This window comes from Neoarius graeffei, chromosome 7 (assembly GCF_027579695.1).
Source record: "Neoarius graeffei isolate fNeoGra1 chromosome 7, fNeoGra1.pri, whole genome shotgun sequence".
NCBI lineage: Eukaryota > Metazoa > Chordata > Actinopteri > Siluriformes > Ariidae > Neoarius > Neoarius graeffei.
Window position 1 is genome coordinate 72,712,933 of NC_083575.1, and position 18,852 is coordinate 72,731,784.

The window sequence follows — 18,852 nt, forward strand, 5'->3', positions numbered from 1 at the left end:
TAGAGTATTTATACTGTTTATATTGTTTGTTTTTTTCAATTATTCTATTTTTATTTATTGCATTGCCTGTTTGCACCGTGGGTCAGAGAGGACTGAAATTTCATCTGTGCTGTATGTCGAGCATGTATAGCATATTTGACAATAAAGTTGACTTGACTTGATTAGGCACATCACTTCAGGAGCCTATACTGTATGCGCCCTGTGTGTTTTACTGTAGGTGCTGGGACTTGAACACTGGAGAACTACTAGCTTTAAACAGGGTTGCCAGATTGCAGTCAACTACCTCCCAAACTCAAAAATGGGACCTGGAAAAAAGATATACACTTTTTTTTTCTTCTCACAGCTTGTGCATGTAAAACAAGGTCACTATAGTGTACACACGTTTCTGATGTTCGGTCATTATCCACTCATAATCTTACACTGGAAATCCTTCGTTTGTGACCACATGACCAGAACTGCTTGTGTCACTGACCGCCGCCATGTTGGAGGATCCATCCATTTTGGCATATCACTACAGTGACATGGCCGCTCTGATGGCTTCAACCATCAAAGTCTCTAGGGAACATTACAGTAGTGGTTTCCCATTGCCTTCTACTGGATTATTATAGAGGTTTTCTCCTCTCAACCATTCACACACACATTCACACCCACGGTCAATTTAGAGCCACCAATTAGCCTAACCTACATGTCTTTGGACTGTGGGAGAAACCGGAGCACCCGGAGGAAACCCACACAGACACGGGGAGAACATGCAAACTCCACACAGAAAGGCCCCCGTCGACCACTGGGCTCAAACCCAGAACCTTCTTGCTGTGAGGCAAAAGTGCTAACCACTACACCACCGTGCTGCCCCATTGGAGGATATACACACACACACACACACACACACACACACACACACACATACAGTGCTAAGAATACAGACTGGAAGGTAAAGAGGAGTTACATTTAGAAGTTTGTAGTCATTTCTCAAATATATTTTAAAAACAATAATTCTGACTGCTTCAAAAGAGAGGTATCTAACACACTACTATATGACATATTTAGTTATAAAAAAGCACTCACCGGGAGACGAGGCTGCAGTGTTTGAGGTAGTGGATTGGCATGAATCTTGTTCAGTCGACTCTGTGATTGTTTGGGAAGTTTCTTCAATCATTTTGCATTTCTTTCTGCGCTCTGTAAGCCTAGCATTTTGAGCTACCACTTTAGTACCATCTTAGCTTTTGTTGTGGCCCATATTTTGTTGGAGCCCAGTCTGGATCCGTAAAATTGTAGAGATCAGCTGATTTCCCTAATGGAAAGAAAAAGCAAAATAAAAGCAGTGTCATCAAAAATTATATGCAGCTCTTTTTTAAATTAAATAATTGTAGAAGCCTTTGATTGTCGGATCAGACACTCAATGACCACAGCTTTGTTACATTTGACAGCGGCGAGTTTCTGCACGACCAGCCTATTAAACGATCCAATATTTCTTATATATTGCGATCTTTCATTAACTAGTTCGTAGCACTTAACATTGATAAAATGTTCAGTGCACATTCGTATGGTTTTTGCTTTTTCATCACTTAGATCAGCTCGGTTTATGTTGGACAGCCATTGACGTTTAAGCTCCGTGGACAACTCTCTTGGTTTTTTTTCTCCTTGATTATTTATAATTGTTGGAATTCTAAAGAACTTTTAAGTTCCCTTGTCTTGAATAGAGTTGTGCCCACATACAATCACAGCAAAAAGAGTCAGCATAGCAAAGAAACAAAAGGAATTCTTGAGCATAACAACCTCTCGAGGGCCCCCTTCCGGTTCAAAGCCTCATGCATAATTAGCTATAACGTCATGTGCAAACGAAGAATAGGAAGGGAAATAGTGGATACAGAATATGCACAATTTGGCAACCTCGTTAATTATTCAAATCGCAGATGTCCCGTGGTTCTTACCTCAGTGGACAGCTCTTGTTGCAGTTCCCATTTTTGACCACTAGGTGTAATAATAACTCTGTGGAAGCTCAGCGAGGCAGTTGTGAATTTTTTTTTTTAAATAAAAGCTTTTTTTATTTTTATTTTTTGTCACATGTACCTGAGAGCACAGTGAAATTCCTTCTTTACCAACCACATACCCAGAGCAATGGGCAGCTGTGCTGCAATGCCCAAGGAACAATTGGGGGTTAGGCGGGCACTTCGGTCATTCCTGTTGGTCCCAAAGCTGCTTCTCTAACATTTAGGCCATGGCTTCCCTGAATGAGGACATATGAACGTTAACGTTTTGCTGAATGACTGATACATTACATTACATTAATAGCATTTAGCAGATGCTCTTATCCAGAGCGACATACAACATACAGTACCGAGAGTAGCCTGGGGAGGATTTGGGGGTTAGGTGCCTTGCTCAAGGGTACTTCAGCCATTCCTGCTGGTTCCAATCAAACCGGTGACCTTTTGGTCCCAAAGCTGCTTCTTTAACTATTAGGCCATGGCTTCCCCATGGGGAATTGATTGGGAATAACAATAGACATTGTCACAAAGCAGCTTTACAGAAATATAGAAATTCCAGATATAAATTTTAAATATGTGAATTTATAAATTTGTACCTGTTGAGCAAGCCCGATGTTCTGGTGTCAAAGAAAAACCAGACTCAAAAGGGAACCCATCCTCATCTGGGTGATAACAGATAACAGATAGCATGATTATAAATATCTTGCTTCTATAACTGTGTCCTATATGGTCAAAAAGTGTAACTGTGTAACCAATAAATTCATTATAGTTTTGACATGAAATATTTTTTGTTTTTCTATTTTGATATGAAGTCTAAGTTACCGTATCAACAATTTACTGATGGAGATTTGAGTGCAGCACATTGTACATCAGGATCATTGGATCGTCCCTTCTTGAAGTGAGCAGGCCGCTCAAAACACCTTGTTTCATTGCTATAGGTGATGTGAACATTAGCAAAAGTGAAAATAAATTTGTGGATCTGCCCTGTGACTCGGATCTGCTCCAAAATTTAACAGGTTCTTTGTTGACTTATACATCATTCTACCAAGTTTCCTGGAAATCAGGTTGGTAGGTTTTGTGCAATCCTGCTTACACAAAGACAAAAACACACTGCACCAAAAATATAACCTCCTTGGCAGGGATTTAATACATTTGAAGTTCTTCATACTCATAATATATGTAGCCTCGAAAAATAGGTCTACCCAGTTAATTCCGTTGCTTGTTGTTTACAGGCCCCCGGGGCCATATTCTGAGTTTCTTTCTGAATTTGCAGATTTTATCTCAGATCTGGTTATTTCCTTAGACAAAGCTTTAGTTGTCAAAGATTTTAATATTCACTTCGATAACCCAGAAGACCCTTTGAAAACAGCGTTTGTGTCCATTTTAGATTCAGTAGGGGTTAATCAGAATGTCATAGGACCGACCCATAATGGTGGTCACACCCTCAATCTAATACTAACATTCAGGTTAAACGTAGAAAATATAGTCACACTTCCACAGTCTGAAGTTCTCAGATCATTATCTCATCACATTCAAAATATGTCTGAGTAATAATATATGCACCTCACCACGCTACTGTATTAAACATACATTCACGTCAACTACTGCACAGAGCTTTTTAAATGATCTCCCAGAGTTATCAACTTTGACTGGGTCACTGTCAGCCCCTGCAGAACTTGATCAGGCAACTGAATGCTTAGAGTCAACATTCCGCTATACTTTAGATAATGTAGCTCCTCTTAAAAGGAAAATGGTCAAAGACAAAAAATTAGCACCCTGGTATAATGACACTCGCACTTTAAAACAGACCACTGGAAAATTGGAACGTAAATGGCGTCAAACAAAATTGGTAGCGTTCAAATTAGCTTGGAAGGAGAGCTTCCTGACACATAGAAAAGCTCTTAGTGCTGCTAGATCAACATATCTCTCCTCCCTAATAGAAGATAACAAAAATAATCCTAGATTCCTATTTAATCTTTTTTTTTCTTCTCTACATGCTGTTTGCACTGTTATTGGAGTTGCTTTTAATCTCATTGTACATGTGTATAGTGACAATAAAGGCATTCTATTCTATTCATACTGTAGCAAAATTAACCAGAAATAAGTCCACTATAGACACATGCACACCTGTAGTATGTAGTAGCAACAACTTCATTAATTTTTTTAATGACAAAATTGAGAATATCCGAAAAAATTCAAACTACTAATTTAAGGTCAGACAATGTAAGTGACCCTGTAGTTAACAATATAACTGTATCAGATCAGCAGTTAGAATGTTTTACTCCCCTTACAGAAATTGAATTACTTTCATTAATCTCTGCATCAAAAGCCTCAGCTTGTGTACTAGATCCCTTACCTACTCTATTCAAATAGATAATACCTGAAGTAATTGAACCACTTCTAAAAATAATAAATTCTTCTCTTATGATTGGCTATGTACCCAAATCCTTTAAACTAGCAGTTATCAAACCCCTGATTAAAAAACCTGACCTTGATCCCTGTCAGCTGTCCAATTATCGGCCAATATCAAACCTCCCCTTTATCTCCAAGATCCTTGAAAAAGCTGTGGCACAGCAGTTATGCTCATATTTACATAGGAATAACATCCATGAAATGTATCAGTCAGGATTTACACCTCATCATAGCACAGAGACAGCTCTGGTTAAAGTAGTAAACGACCTACTGTTGGCGTCTGATCAGGGCTGTGTCTCGCTGCTTGTGTTGCTTGACCTTAGTGCAGCATTTGATACCATTGATCATTCCATGCTTCTGGATAGACTAGAAAATGTTGTGGGAGTTAAGGGAACGGCTCTCTTCTGGCTCAGGTCTTATTTAACTGATCGCTATCAGTATGTTGATGTAAATGGTGATATTTCTAGACATACTGAGGTAAAGTTTGGTGTTCCACAAGGTTCTGTCTTGGGTCCACTGCTTTTTTCTTTATATGTGTTACCTCTGGGTGATATTATTCGTAAACATTGTATTAGTTTCCACTGTTATGCTGATGACACACAGTTATATGTTTCTGCAAAACCTGATGAGAGACACCAGCTTAATAGAATTGAGGAATGTGTAAAGGACCTTAGACACTGGATGCTTATTAACTTCCTTCTGCTTAACTCTGACAAGACTGAAGTACTTGTACTAGGACCTCATGCAGCTAGAAGTAAGTTTTCTGATTACACAGGAACTCTGGATGGCCTTTCTGTTTCTTCACGTGCAGCAGTAAAAGACCTCGGAGTGATTATTGACCTCAGTCTTTCATTCGAAACTCACATTGATAACATCACCCAGATAGCTTTCATTCATCTCAGAAATATTGCTAAGATAAGAAATTTAATGTCACTACATGACGCAGAAAAACTAGTTCATGCTTTTGTTACCTCCAGGTTGGATTATTGTAATGCCTTACTGTCTGGATGTTGCAATAAGTGCATTAACAAGCTCCAGTTAGTTCAAAATGCAGCAGCAAGAGTCCTTACTAGAAAATATGACCACATCACCCCTGTCTTATCCACACTGCATTGGCTCCCAATCAAATTTCATATTGATTATAAAATACTACTATTGACCTTTAAAGCACTGAATGGTCTCGCACCACAGTACCTGAGCAAACTTCTGGTCTTTTATGACTCGCCACGCCTACTTCGATCAAATGGTGCAGGTTTCTGCTGGTACCTCGTATAGTGAAGGCTACATCAGGGGCAGAGCCTTTTTTTACAAAGCCCCATAGTTATGGAACAGCCTTCCAAGTAGTGTTCGGGAATCAGACACAGTCTCCGCGTTTAAGTCTAGGCTGAAAACATATCTGTTTAGTCAAGCCTTTTGTTAATGGTGTTTATGAGGTAAAGGTGTAGATCTGGATGGTCCTCAGACAGAGAGTTTTGGTAAACTGGGATGTATGGATGCTGTCAGTCCCCCACTCGCTTGCTCACTCGAGTTTGTTGACAGTGTAGTGGCTGGCTGCTTTATGTCCCAGGGCTCCCTCATGCCTGTGTTACCTTCTGTCTCTCCCCTTTTAGTTATGCTGTCATAGTTAGATGCCAGAGTCCCTGCTTGTCTTGTCTCGTCTTCTTCCGCTTATCCTGGGCCGGGTCGCGGAGGCAGCTGTCTGAGCATGGAAGCCCAAACTTCCCTTTCCCCAGACACCTCGGCCAGCTCCTCGGGAAGAACACCGAGGTGTTCCCAGGCCAGCCGAGAGACATAGTCCCTCCAGCATGTCCTGGGTCTTCCCCGGGGCCTCCTCCCAGGGGGACATGCCTGGAACACCTCCCCAGGGAGGCGTCCAGGAGGCATCCAAAAGAGATGCCTGAGCCACCTCAGCTGATTCCTCTCGATGTGGAGGAGCAGCGGCTCTACTCCGAGCTCCTCCCGAGTGACTGTGCTTCTCACCCTATCTCTAAGGGAGCGCCCAGCCACCCTACGAAGGAAACTCATTTCGGCCGCTTGTATCCACGATCTTGTTCTTTCGGTCATTACCCAAAGCTCATGACCATAGGTGAGAGTCGGAACATAGATCGACCGGTAAATCAAGAGCTTCACCTTTTGGCTCAGCTCCTTCACCACGACGGACCGGTAAAGCGACCGCATTACTGCGGAGGCCGCACCGATCCGCCTATAGATCTCACGCTCTATCCTTCCCTCACTCGTGAACAAGATCCCGAGATACTTAAACTCTTCCACTTGAGGCAGGACTTCTCCACCAACCTGGAGAGGGCAAGCCACCCTTTTCCAGTCGAGAACCATGGCCTCTGACTTGGAGGTGCTGATTCTCATCCCAGCCACTTCACACTCGACTGCAAACCACCCCAGTGCATGCTGAAGGTCCTGGTTTGAAGAAGCCAACAGGACAACATCATCTGCGAAAAGCAGAGATGAAATCCTGTGGTTCCCAAAAAGATTCCTTCCGGCCCCTGGCTGCGCCTAGAAATTCTGTCCATAAAGATTATGAACAGAACCGGTGACAAAGGGCAGCCCTGCCGGAGTCCAACATGCACTGGGAACAAGTCTGACTTACTGCCGGCAATGCGAACCAGAACCCTGCTCTGTTCGTACAGGGACCGGACGGCCCTTAGCAAAGAGCCCTGAACCCCATACTCCCAAAGCACCCCCCACAGAATACCATGAGGGACACGGTCGAATGCCTTCTCCAAATCCACAAAGCACATGTGGACTGGTTGGGCAAACTCCCATGAACCCTCGAGCACCCTATGAAGGGTATAGAGCTGGTCCAGTGTTCCACGACCAGGACGAAAACCGCATTGCTCCTCCTGGATCTGAGGTTCGACTATTGGCCGAATTCTCCTCTCCAGTACCCTGAAGTAAACCTTCCCTGGGAGGCTGAGAAGTGTGATTCCCCTATAATTGGAGCACACTCTCCGGTCCCCTTTCTTAAAAAGAGGGACCACCACCCCAGTCTGCCACTCCAGAGGCACTGTCTCCGACCGCCACGCGATGTTGCAGAGGCGTGTCAGCCAAGACAGCCCCACAACATCCAGAGACTTGAGATACTCGGGGCTGATCTCATCCACCCATAGTGCCCTGCCACCGAGGAGCTTGCTAACCACCTCAGTGACTTCGGCTTGGGTAATGGACGAGTCCACCTCTGAGTCATCAGCCTCTGCTTCCTCAATGGAAGACATGACAGTGGGATTGAGGAGATCCTCAAAGTATTCCTTCCACCACCCGACAATGTCCCCAGTCGAGGTCAACAGCTCCCCGCCCGCACTGTAAACAGTGTTGGCAGAGTACTGCTTCCCCCTCCTGAGGCGCCGGATGGTTTGCCAGAATTTCTTTGAGGCCGACTGATAGTCCTCCTCCATGGCATCACCGAACTCCTCCCAGTTCCGAGATTGGCAACCCACCCAGAGTGTACCGTACCCACCTCTCACCTGAAGTCAGCTGGGATTGGCTCCAGCTTCCCCTGTGACCCAGATGGATAAGTGGTATAGAGAATGGACTATGGTTATAGTCTCATCAGGGGTTGTTTTTGTGACAGAGCCAGCCTTTCCAAGGTCTTCATGATGTAACTGCTCTTGACCGTTTTCTTTATCACGTCCTCACTTTACTACAATTCCAGTAGCTCCTTTTACTCCAAGATTTCCGTTTATATGTCTGAATTATGAGACAGTGGGGGAGACACAGTGGTGTAGTGGTTAGCACTGTCGCCTCATAGCAAGAAGGTGCTGGTTTCGAGCCCAGCAGCCAACAGGGGCCTTTCTGTGTGGAGTTTGCATGTTCTCCCCGTGTCTGTGTGGGTTTCCTCCGGGTGCTCCGTTTTCCCCCACAGTCCAAAGACATGCAGGTTAGGTTAATTGGTGGCTCTAAATTGACCATAGGTGTGAATGTGTGTGTGAATGGTTGTTTGTCTCTATGTGTCAGCTCTGTGATAACCTGGCAACTTTTCCAGGGTGTACCCTGCCTCTTGCCCATAGTCAGCTGGGATAGGCTCCAGCTTGCCTGTGACCCTGCACAGGATAAGCGGTTATGGCTGGATGAATGGATGAACCAGCTGTATTACTCAGAGCTCTGGGAAACCCCTGAATGATTCAATAAGCCAAGAAGAGGACTGATTAGGTGGGATGGGGATATTATGTAGTGTAAGCTTTTCTCAAGAGGTCCAGGATATTTAGCCCCATCTTATTCCTATTTTTATTGACAATTGTGAAATAATATACAGTAAGTATATATTAAGCTTCCATGCAAGCACTTTAGTACTGTAGCCATGGGGACATTTCTTCTGTGTCATGGATTTGAGAGCATTTATCATTTCATAAGAAAAATCATAATAACATAGAATCATAATTTTGGTCTTATCAAATCTTATAAAATTTTGATGACTTATTTTCTAATGAAAGGATTAATGCCCTCAGATCATGACACAGAAGAAATGCTATCATGGCTATAGTGCTAAAGTACTTGCATGGAAGCTTTTAACAATTATTTTAGCAGTTGTTATCTCTTTACACAGTGAAGCTTTCGGGAATATCCACATTATATTCTCATCTCATCTCATTATCTCTAGCCGCTTTATCCTTCTACAGGGTCGCAGGCAAGCTGGAGCCTATCCCAACTGACTACGGGCGAAAGGCGGGGTACACCCTGGACAAATCGCCAGGTCATCACAGGGCTGACACATAGACACAGACAACCATTCACACTCACATTCACACCTACGGTCAATTTAGAGTCACCAGTTAACCTAACCTGCATGTCTTTGGACTGTGGGGGAAACCGGAGCACCCGGAGGAAACCCACGTGGACACGGGGAGAACATGCAAACTCCGCACAGAAAGGCCCTCGCCGGCCCCGGGGCTCGAACCCAGGACCTTCTTGCTGTGAGGCGACAGCGCTAACCACTACACCACCGTGCCGCCCCCACATTATATTATGGAAGTAAAATGTAATTAAAATGTAATTTCCTATCCATCAGAGATTCCACACATCGTGATGCAGCTACAAGAATGTTATAGTTTTTTGTTGGAAATCATGGGCTTGTATCCATCCATCATCTGTAGCTGCTTATCCTGTACAGGGTCGCAGGCAAGCTGGAGCCTATCCCAGCCGACTATGGGCAAGAGGCAGGGTACACCCTGGACAAGTCACCAGATCATTGCGGGGCTGACACACAGAGACAAACAACCATTCACAATCACACCTACAGTCAATTTAGAGCCACCAATTAGCCTCACCTGCATGTCTTTGGACTGTGGGGGAAACCGGAGCACCTGGAGGAAACCCACACAGACACAGAGAGAACATGCAAACTCCACACAGAAAGGCCCTCATCGGCCACTACTGTAGATTCAAACCCAGGACCTTCTTGCTGTGAGGCAACAATGCTAACCACCACACAACCATGGGCTTGTATTTAGGTTAAAATGGTATCTCTCGTAGATCCTAATAGGAATCCGTTTCATACACAGTTTGTCTAGTCACCCTAGAGAGCTCAGCCACAAACGCAGGTGCCCTAAAGGGGTCCGGGGAGAGGAGTTTCCTTTCAAATATAAAACAGCCATGTGTGTTTCAATTATTATATTCCTGGCACTGCCAAATGCATCGGTGTTTACTTACAGGCAATGCAACACAAATTGATGTACAAACTGCCATAATAGTGTAAAGAAGCTGAACTAGTCTTCAGAAAGCGCATTATCCTGGTTAGGCTTGCAGGGGATCCGAAGCCTCTTCTGGGACCCAGAGAACACAATACAGAAACCTGTGTTGTTTTCAGTCACATATAAAATAAAATTGGAGAACAATTAGTGTGTTGCTTTGGCAAACAACACTGAACAAAGAAGAGTCACTACCATCAAATATGATCCTTAGATGTGCAAGTGCTAATGTTTGTTGGGAAACTCTAGTGCAGGTTTATAGAGTAGAACAAAATAAACGTTTAAGAATCTTGTTTGGTTTGGAACCTCAGTGCAAGTGTAAGGTATCAGAATGTCCATGATCGTCTCATATCCATGACAGCTACTAACTAACAACACAATACCTCATATTAAAGACCTATTGAAAACTCCTAATGTGAAATTCATACATAGAATGTGTGTGCGCTAACAAATTATTTAAACTCATCTCATCTTCTCATTATCTCTAGCCGCTTTATCCTGTTCTACAGGGTCGCAGGCAAACTGGAGCCTATCCCAGCTGACTACGGGCGAAAGGCGGGGTACACCCTGGACAAGTCGCCAGGTCATCACAGGGCTGACACATAGACACAGACAACCATTCACACTCACATTCACACCTACGGTCAATTTAGAGTCACCAGTTAACCTAACCTGCATGTCTTTGGACTGTGGGGGAAACCGGAGCACCTGGAGGAAACCCACGCGGACACGGGAAGAACATGCAAACTCTGCACAGAAAGGCCCTCGCCGGCCACGGGGCTCGAACCCGGACCTTCTTGCTGTGAGGTGACAGCACTAACCACTACACCACCGTGCCGCCCTCTTTGTTAGATTACATTTATTTAAAAAAAAGTGCTACTTTTTGTGGGTTTTGTTTGTTTTTTAATAAAATGTAATTTTACAAAAAAGAAAATAAATTATAGTCAAGCTATGAGTGGAAAAAAGATGTTTATCTTCAAATTTACAAATAAAGCAAGGTTTTTGGGGCGGCACGGTGGTGTAGTGGTTAGCGCTGTCGCTTCACAGCAAGAAGGTCCGGGTTCGAGCCCCGTGGCCGGCGAGGGCCTTTCTGTGCGGAGTTTGCATGTTCTCCCTGTGTCCGTGTGGGTTTCCTCCGGGTGCTCCGGTTTCCCCCACAGTCCAAAGACATGCAGGTTAGGTTAACTGGTGACTCTAAATTGACCGTAGGTGTGAATGGTTGTCTGTGTCTATGTGTCAGCCCTGTGATGACCTGGCGACTTGTCCAGGGTGTACCCCGCCTTTCGCCCGTAGTCAGCTGGGATAGGCTCCAGCTTGCCTGCGACCCTGTAGAAGGATAAAGCGGTTAGAGATAATGAGATGAGATGAGCAAGGTTTTTCATAACAATTGATTTTTATTTCTTTGAATCTCATTAGAAATTTAACCCATTCAGTTCAGTTTACACAACACAAGCTGAACACATACAGTAACCATTGTCAGTCTATACAACATATCATCCCCATGCTCTTTGTTTTGTGACTGGCTGATGTTCCATCTCATCCTCTTCTTCAAAGTCACTGTCAGACTCTGAATTTTCTGAAACCTCTTCCTCTACATCATCAAAAGCTTCTCTCTTCCAAAATCATTTGCAAGGCCATCTGAGCAGAGAATCTTTTGGCCATCTTGATCAGTCGTGATGAGGAAGCACATTGGAAAAGCTGTATTTATTGTGTCCCGCCCCCAATTTACAGGAACCTCTGTCTTGGTTCCCGCAAGACAGAGGGTTAAACGTACAGGAATGTGAGAGCAGACAGGTTTTGGTGTTTGAACAGCAGGGGCAGAAACACAAAGCTCACACACACACAGCAGGCCCAGACAGGAAGAAGACAAAGTGAAGGTACACACTTTTATTAGCCCCGGGTCCAGTGGACACGAACATCCTGTATGTAATATAAATGTGTGGGTGGGAGGTGTAGTGTGTGGTCATCGAAAATGTGTTCTGATATGTTCTTCACAGAAAATGAGCCAAGGCCAATGAGTCTGAGTTTGAAAAAAATAATCGTATCATTGTTCCTTTGATAAAAAATGAAAACGGGTCCCACAGACCCGAACACCATACAAGGGTTATCAGTAAGACAACACAAGCAATTCTCCTCTTTTTGTAAATTAAAAAAGAGAGCTCCAAAGACCCAGTCTGCACAAGATTAAAAACAAAAGTGTTGCCAGGCAAAACAAATCTCGCAAATAGCACTCATGATGAATATGAAGAAAGATATCGCAAAAAAAGGTACCCCATGGATCCATGTGACTACTGCTTATAAATAAAATAGTTTTCTGATCCCATGCCCATACAGTAAATATAGCATATACAGTATATTTACTCTATGAGGCAGTAGTCACAAAAATGTAATCCAAAAATGTACAATTTAACGATCAGAAGTAAAATATACCAAGTGTCTGTACTTTATATTATTCTACTCTTACAGTTTTCAAAACTGAAACCTCTGAACCGAAGCTGACATGCTGTCACCATGACCCAAACTCTTATTTCCCGGAAATGGCCCGATGCTAGAGCTCAGTGGAACGCACTTTCTTTCTGTAATAAGCATAAACATGTCTGAAAGTGATTTCTTTAGTCTAGTCCATTTATTCATAATTGATATTTATAATAATAAATCAACAGAGCAGGCGGCACGGTGGTGTAGTAGTTAGCGCTGTCACCTCACAGCAAGAAGGTCTGGGTTTGAGCCCCGTGGCCGGCAAGGGCCTTTCTGTGCGGAGTTTGCATGTTCTCCCCGTGTCCACGTGGGTTTCCTCCGGGTGCTCCGGTTTCCCCCACAGTCCAAAGACATGCAGGTTAGGTTAACTGGTGACTCTAAATTGACTGTAGGTGTGAATGTGAGTGTGAATGGTTGTCTGTGTCTATGTGTCAGCCCTGCGATGACCTGGCGAGTTGTCCAGGGTGTACCCCGCCTTTCGCCCGTAGTCAGCTGGGATAGGCTCCAGCTTGCCTGCAACCCTGTCTGGGCTCACGCTAGTTGCTCGCACGTCCGCAAATTGCGAAGTTTTATTCCAATTTGCGAAAAGAAAATCATCTGTATTCGCATTTTATGCGAAAGTCATTTAAAGTTTAAGCAAAATCCATCAAACAATTGCGATTTCTCAAGATAAACAGTACCTTTCGTGTCCATCTTCGATGTTTTGATTTATAACCAGCGACCCCGAGTTTTGAAGCTGCTTATTGGTTGACCGCAAATTACGTCTTCCAATAGCACCGGACCTTACATATAAAATGATCAATTTCCGAGTTGCACTGATAATGTCGGCAATTCTCGCTCATTAGTGAACAAGATTATAGCGAGGTTTGTTTAAAATAAATTATCCGACTTTACATATGACAAAAACTTATCTAAAAAGTGAGATAACATATTAGAATATTCTGTTAGCTTTCTCAGTTAGGGATTGTTACGCTCCCCGCGGCAAAATAGGGGATGGGGGAAGCAGGGGCGTTGCACCAAATTCTGGGCCCTATGCACAAGCAGTGGCCATGGGCCCCCCCCCAAAAAAGCTCATCAGTTAACAATGCTGAAAGTATCTGACAACAAGGTCGTACTACCAGTCCAGTCAGTTACGTAGCCACACATTAACCTAACAACTCTTAAATGAATAAAAAACCCTAATCACACAATACGTCACTGAATCTTTGTTTTATTTGCAGAATGATTAAAAGTTGCAACAGTAAATGCCACCAAAGGTCACCAAACATAATAGGCCTGCATGAAAATTGAGCACCTTTGCATTGGGCTGAAAAGAACAGATTTTTATCAAGTAGCTTATTTATTACATAAAAGAAATGCCATTTCCAGATTTCTACATTAACAAAATACTTCCTTTAGAATGAAAGGTAAACAAAACTTGACTCTCTTGTCAATTTTTCATTTTAAAAAGGGCAAAAAGAAAACAGGCTTCCACAAAGTGTTAAACACTGGAATTTATACCCCAGCTATTAGCCTAATTATGTTATGGCCCAATATAATTTAATTTTCGATTAGTATACTATTGCAATGCAGACAAAAAAGGCATCATATTATTTCTAATTTTGTGTTGTGCAGTTTTTAACACTGACAATCGCGGTGGTATTGATGCATTTATAACCACGGGTGTTCATTTACTGTAGGCTATTTGCTTTCACACTTGGGCTCACCTTTCTTGGGAAAGACGTTTGTGAGCAGTTGCTTTCCCTCATTTCTTTTCTTGTCTCTTTCCTGCCTCTCTTTTCGTTTCTAAAAACCGGATTTTGTTTTCTTGTGCATCATCTTCCATAGCACAGATAGCCTACAATGCGCAGGCGCTGCTTCAGCAGAATGAACGCTACGTTAAATGCGCTTAGTTAAAAAGCCCGGTGAAAGCGGACTTTTTCGTGCAACAGGGGGCTGTCCCCAGACACTATATGTAGGCTTGGACAAACAATTCAATCCATTAATCAAACGATTTATTTACCCAAAACATTACATTTACATTAGTTAGCAACATATATTGTAATCTTTAAATGGTATTGATATTTAAAGGAAAATAAAATTACAGACTCCTCAAGGGCCCTCCCCCCACTTGGGGCCCTGGTAACTCAGTCCCCCTTTTGCCCCCACTACGACGCCCCTGGCGTATGTAAACGAACCAAGAAACCATCCAATGACAGCACAGTGTATGCAAATTAGGCAGGTAGTGATCCAATCAGCGTGTTTGTGAGAGGAGTCTTTCCGAGGCAGAGCTCCTGCAGTCCGAGCTTAGAGCTTTTTTTTTTTTTTACCTTTTTGGTCACTGTGACCTTGACCGGATGACCCTCAAAATGTTGGAGGTTCTATTTGAGACCAATGCCCATCTATCCTGAACGTTTCATGAAGATTGATCCAGCCGTTTTCCTGTAATATCGTTTACAAACAAACAAACAAACCCGATCGAAAACAATACCTCGCCCCCTGGTGGACTCTGTCCCAGGCGAGGTAACAATTTTGTATTTATTTATTTTTTTAAATAAATAAATGTCCCCGTGTCCGCGTGGGTTTCCTCCGGGTGCTCCGGTTTCCCCCACAGTCCAAAGACATGCAGGTTAGGTTAACTGGTGACTCTAAATTGACCGTAGGTGTGAATGTGAGTGTGAATGGTTGTCTGTGTCTATGTGTCAGCCCTGTGATGACCTGGCGACTTGTCCAGGGTGTACCCCGCCTTTCGCCCGTAGTCAGCTGGGATAGGCTCCAGCTTGCCTGCGACCCTGTAGAAGGATAAAGCGGCTAGAGATAATGAGATGAGATGAAAACACAGTACACTAAGGATGTTATTAGTAATGCCAGTAAACTTAAAGAAGTAGGGAGGATAATAAATAAATGAATAAATAAAATGACAAGAAAGGGGGAAAAACAACAACAAACAAAAAAAGGAAACAAAGTAAATACATTAATCTTCTTTGAAAAACGTCTCGTATATATCTGTGGATGTGAGGCTTTGTTTAGTGTCAATTAGTGTAAGGGATTTCATGTACTCTTTAAACTCATGCAAGAAACTTTTAAAGTTGGGTGGAGTTTTGGAGTATTTGCATTTGTGTATGTGAAATTTGCCATACAAAATGAATAGGTTTGTAATAAAGGTGATGTCATTATCTCCATGGACAAAATCAGTGGCGGCTGGTAGTCTTTCAAACAGGGGAGGCTGGTCGGTTACGATATTTCCAGATTTTAAAAGAAAAAAAACATAAATTTTGCCCATACTCTTGCCTCTGATCTGGCTGATTGTTGGCAGGGTCACAAACTGTGAAATAACAGGTTCTTTTGGCCCATTAGCCTACTGTCCAATATACATGATGGTGGTGTTGGGGGGTATATTTTAATATTTTATATTTTAAAATTGTGGCATGTGGCATGTTGTTTAAAAATTGATCATTATTGAAAGCAGCTCTTTGTCAGGAACCTCAGCAGTAACAGCAGAGTGTTCTGGAATAGGCACAAGCACTGACCTTGGGGAGCCAAACATAGAGCTGGGTGCCACACATTTCATTCAATGACACTTTCCCTATATTTTACTTATTTTGACTGAGAAATGTTTTATTGACAATTTTGATAACCCTTCACTTTTAATCCAGGTCTGTAGTGTGAAATGTTCTCGGCTGTGTTTTTGTTTAAAAATGTTTTCCAAATTGTAGCTGTGTTTAATTCATATCCAGAAAAATATATATTCCAATATAATATCTCATTTCATCTCATCTCATTATCTGTAGCCGCTTTATCCTTCTACAGGGTCGCAGGCAAGCTGGAGCCTATCCCAGCTGACTACGGGCGAAAGGCGGGGTACACCCTGGACAAGTTGCCAGGTCATCACAGGGCTGACACATAGACACAGACAACCATTCACACTCACATTCACACCTACGGTCAATTTAGAGTCACCAGTTAACCTAACCTGCATGTCTTTGGACTGTGGGGGAAACCGGAGCACCCGGAGGAAACCCACGCGGACACGGGGAGAACATGCAAACTCCACACAGAAAGGCCCTCGCCGGCCCCGGGGCTCGAACCCAGGACCTTCTTGCTGTGAGGCGACAGCGCTAACCACTACACCACCGTGCCGCCCTCCAATATAATATACTCAGCATAAACATTTTAAATAGATTCTATATTTTTGGTCCATCCATGACATATTACTAAAGTAGCCTATTTACTGTTGTTGATGTGGGTCACTTGCTGTTAGCCAATTCACTTTCTCATACCAGGAGAGCTGAAAGGAATGAGTATTATTCCCTTCCTTTTTCACCAAGTCAATTTGAGGCGTTGGTCTACCCTGCTCTTTAATTTTAATTTTTTCCTCGAAAGGAAGACTGGCAAATGGCTTCGCCAAAATTAAATCAGCAATGCTTGGCATCCGTGCGCAGCTTTCTTGCTAGCTGACTAGCCCCCTCAAGTTCAAGTTCAGTCACTCAAATAAATGAAATTTCTGGAACTAAGATAGCAAACTTGACAACACTATATTTACACTTTATTTACAATGAAAATATATACAAACTAAAAAAGCTGGTAGAAACCATATATAATGAATGAAATCGAAATGTAAGCCGATTACGATACACCACAGCACTTGCGAATCCGCATGGGACTGAACTGAAATTCACCGCTGCCTGTCTATATTTGAAATGAGCTGTCAATCAAAGAAAATATCCGGCCGCTTTCACCAATCACCAGTCTCCTCGCGGAAACTGCCATGTCCCTCCCACTGTGAGGCTGGGAGTCCGTGGGCGGGCATTTTTGCAGTATTTGTCCAATAATTGTCTTGCATTTTGATATTGAAAAGCGCATAGCTCCCAAATGCCACTGAAGTCCACTGAGGCTGGGAGTCCGTGAGACTCCGTGGGCGGGCGTTTTCGCAGTATTTGTCCAATAATCGTCTTGCATTTTGAGATTGAAAAGCGCATAGCTCCCAAATGCCATTGAAGTCCACTGAGGCTGGGCTGCATCGCGCTGTCACGAGGGGGAAAAACTCATGCACACATTAGGCGAACTGGGGAAAGTTATAACGGAATGATTTCGCACTGTAGTTGGGTTGAGCACATATATTTCTATGATTCTGGATCTGAAATAGCAATGTTATAAGGTCGGCTATAACATAAGCCTAGCGCAATTCATCCTACACGATGTTCATCATTTTTAGAGGAGGCTGAGCCTCCCTCGTTGTCTTAGAGCAATCGCCCATGGACAAAATACATTATCACACTTCTACAGTCAATTAAGATGTTTATCTTGATTTTGCACACAATATATTGTTCAAGTTGAGACCAGAAATTGATAGATTGGGCACAGTGGTAGAATAAATGAGTTAAGGTTTCTGGTTCCATATTGCAAAAACTGCATTTGTTTTCAATGTTTAAAAATTTAGAAAAATATAAATTTGTTGGATATATAGCGTGTAAAATTTTGATGTGAACCTCTTTTATTTTATTGGAAACACAATACTTATAGCGGCACGGTGGTGTAGTGGTTAGCGCTGTCGCCTCACAGTAAGAAGGTCCTGGGTTCGAGCCCCGGGGCCGGCGAGGGCCTTTCTGTGCGGAGTTTGCATGTTCTCCTCGTGTCCGCGTGGGTTTCCTCCGGGTGCTCCGGTTTCCCCCACAGTCCAAAGACATGCAGGTTAGGTTAACTGGTGACTCTAAATTGACCGTAGGTGTGAATGTGAGTGTGAATGGTTGTCTGTGTCTATGTGTCAGCCCTGTGATGACCTGGCGACTTGTCCAGGGTGTACCCCGCCTCTCGCCCATAGTCAGCTGGGATAGGCTCCAGCTTGCCTGCGACCCTGTAGAAGGATAAAGCGGCTAGAGATAATGAGATGAGATGAGACAATACTTATAAGGCAATGTCCAGGCCTTCTTCCAGTCAGTGTCCATAAAGATGTTATCCCAAAATGCTTTCCCCTCGTGGAGTTATTTTCCTCTTTTCATAAAAAGTATTACGTATATGTTTGTTGTTGCACTTTGAATCCATTACATCAAGTCCATTTATCATTAGAAGGGGTTTTATTCTTAGTGTTTCTTGATACTGATAATGGCTTCTCATCAGGAGAGAAAGGCCATTAGGGATTGCTTTAGTTACATAATTAAATTCTTTACATGTAAGGATTTAAGAAGAAGAAAACGTTCATAACTAAGCATTATACACTGAAAAAAATTAAACATTGGCTCAAATTAAAAAAAATTGAGGTAATCGATCACACCTAATATTGTAGTGTTATACAATATAAA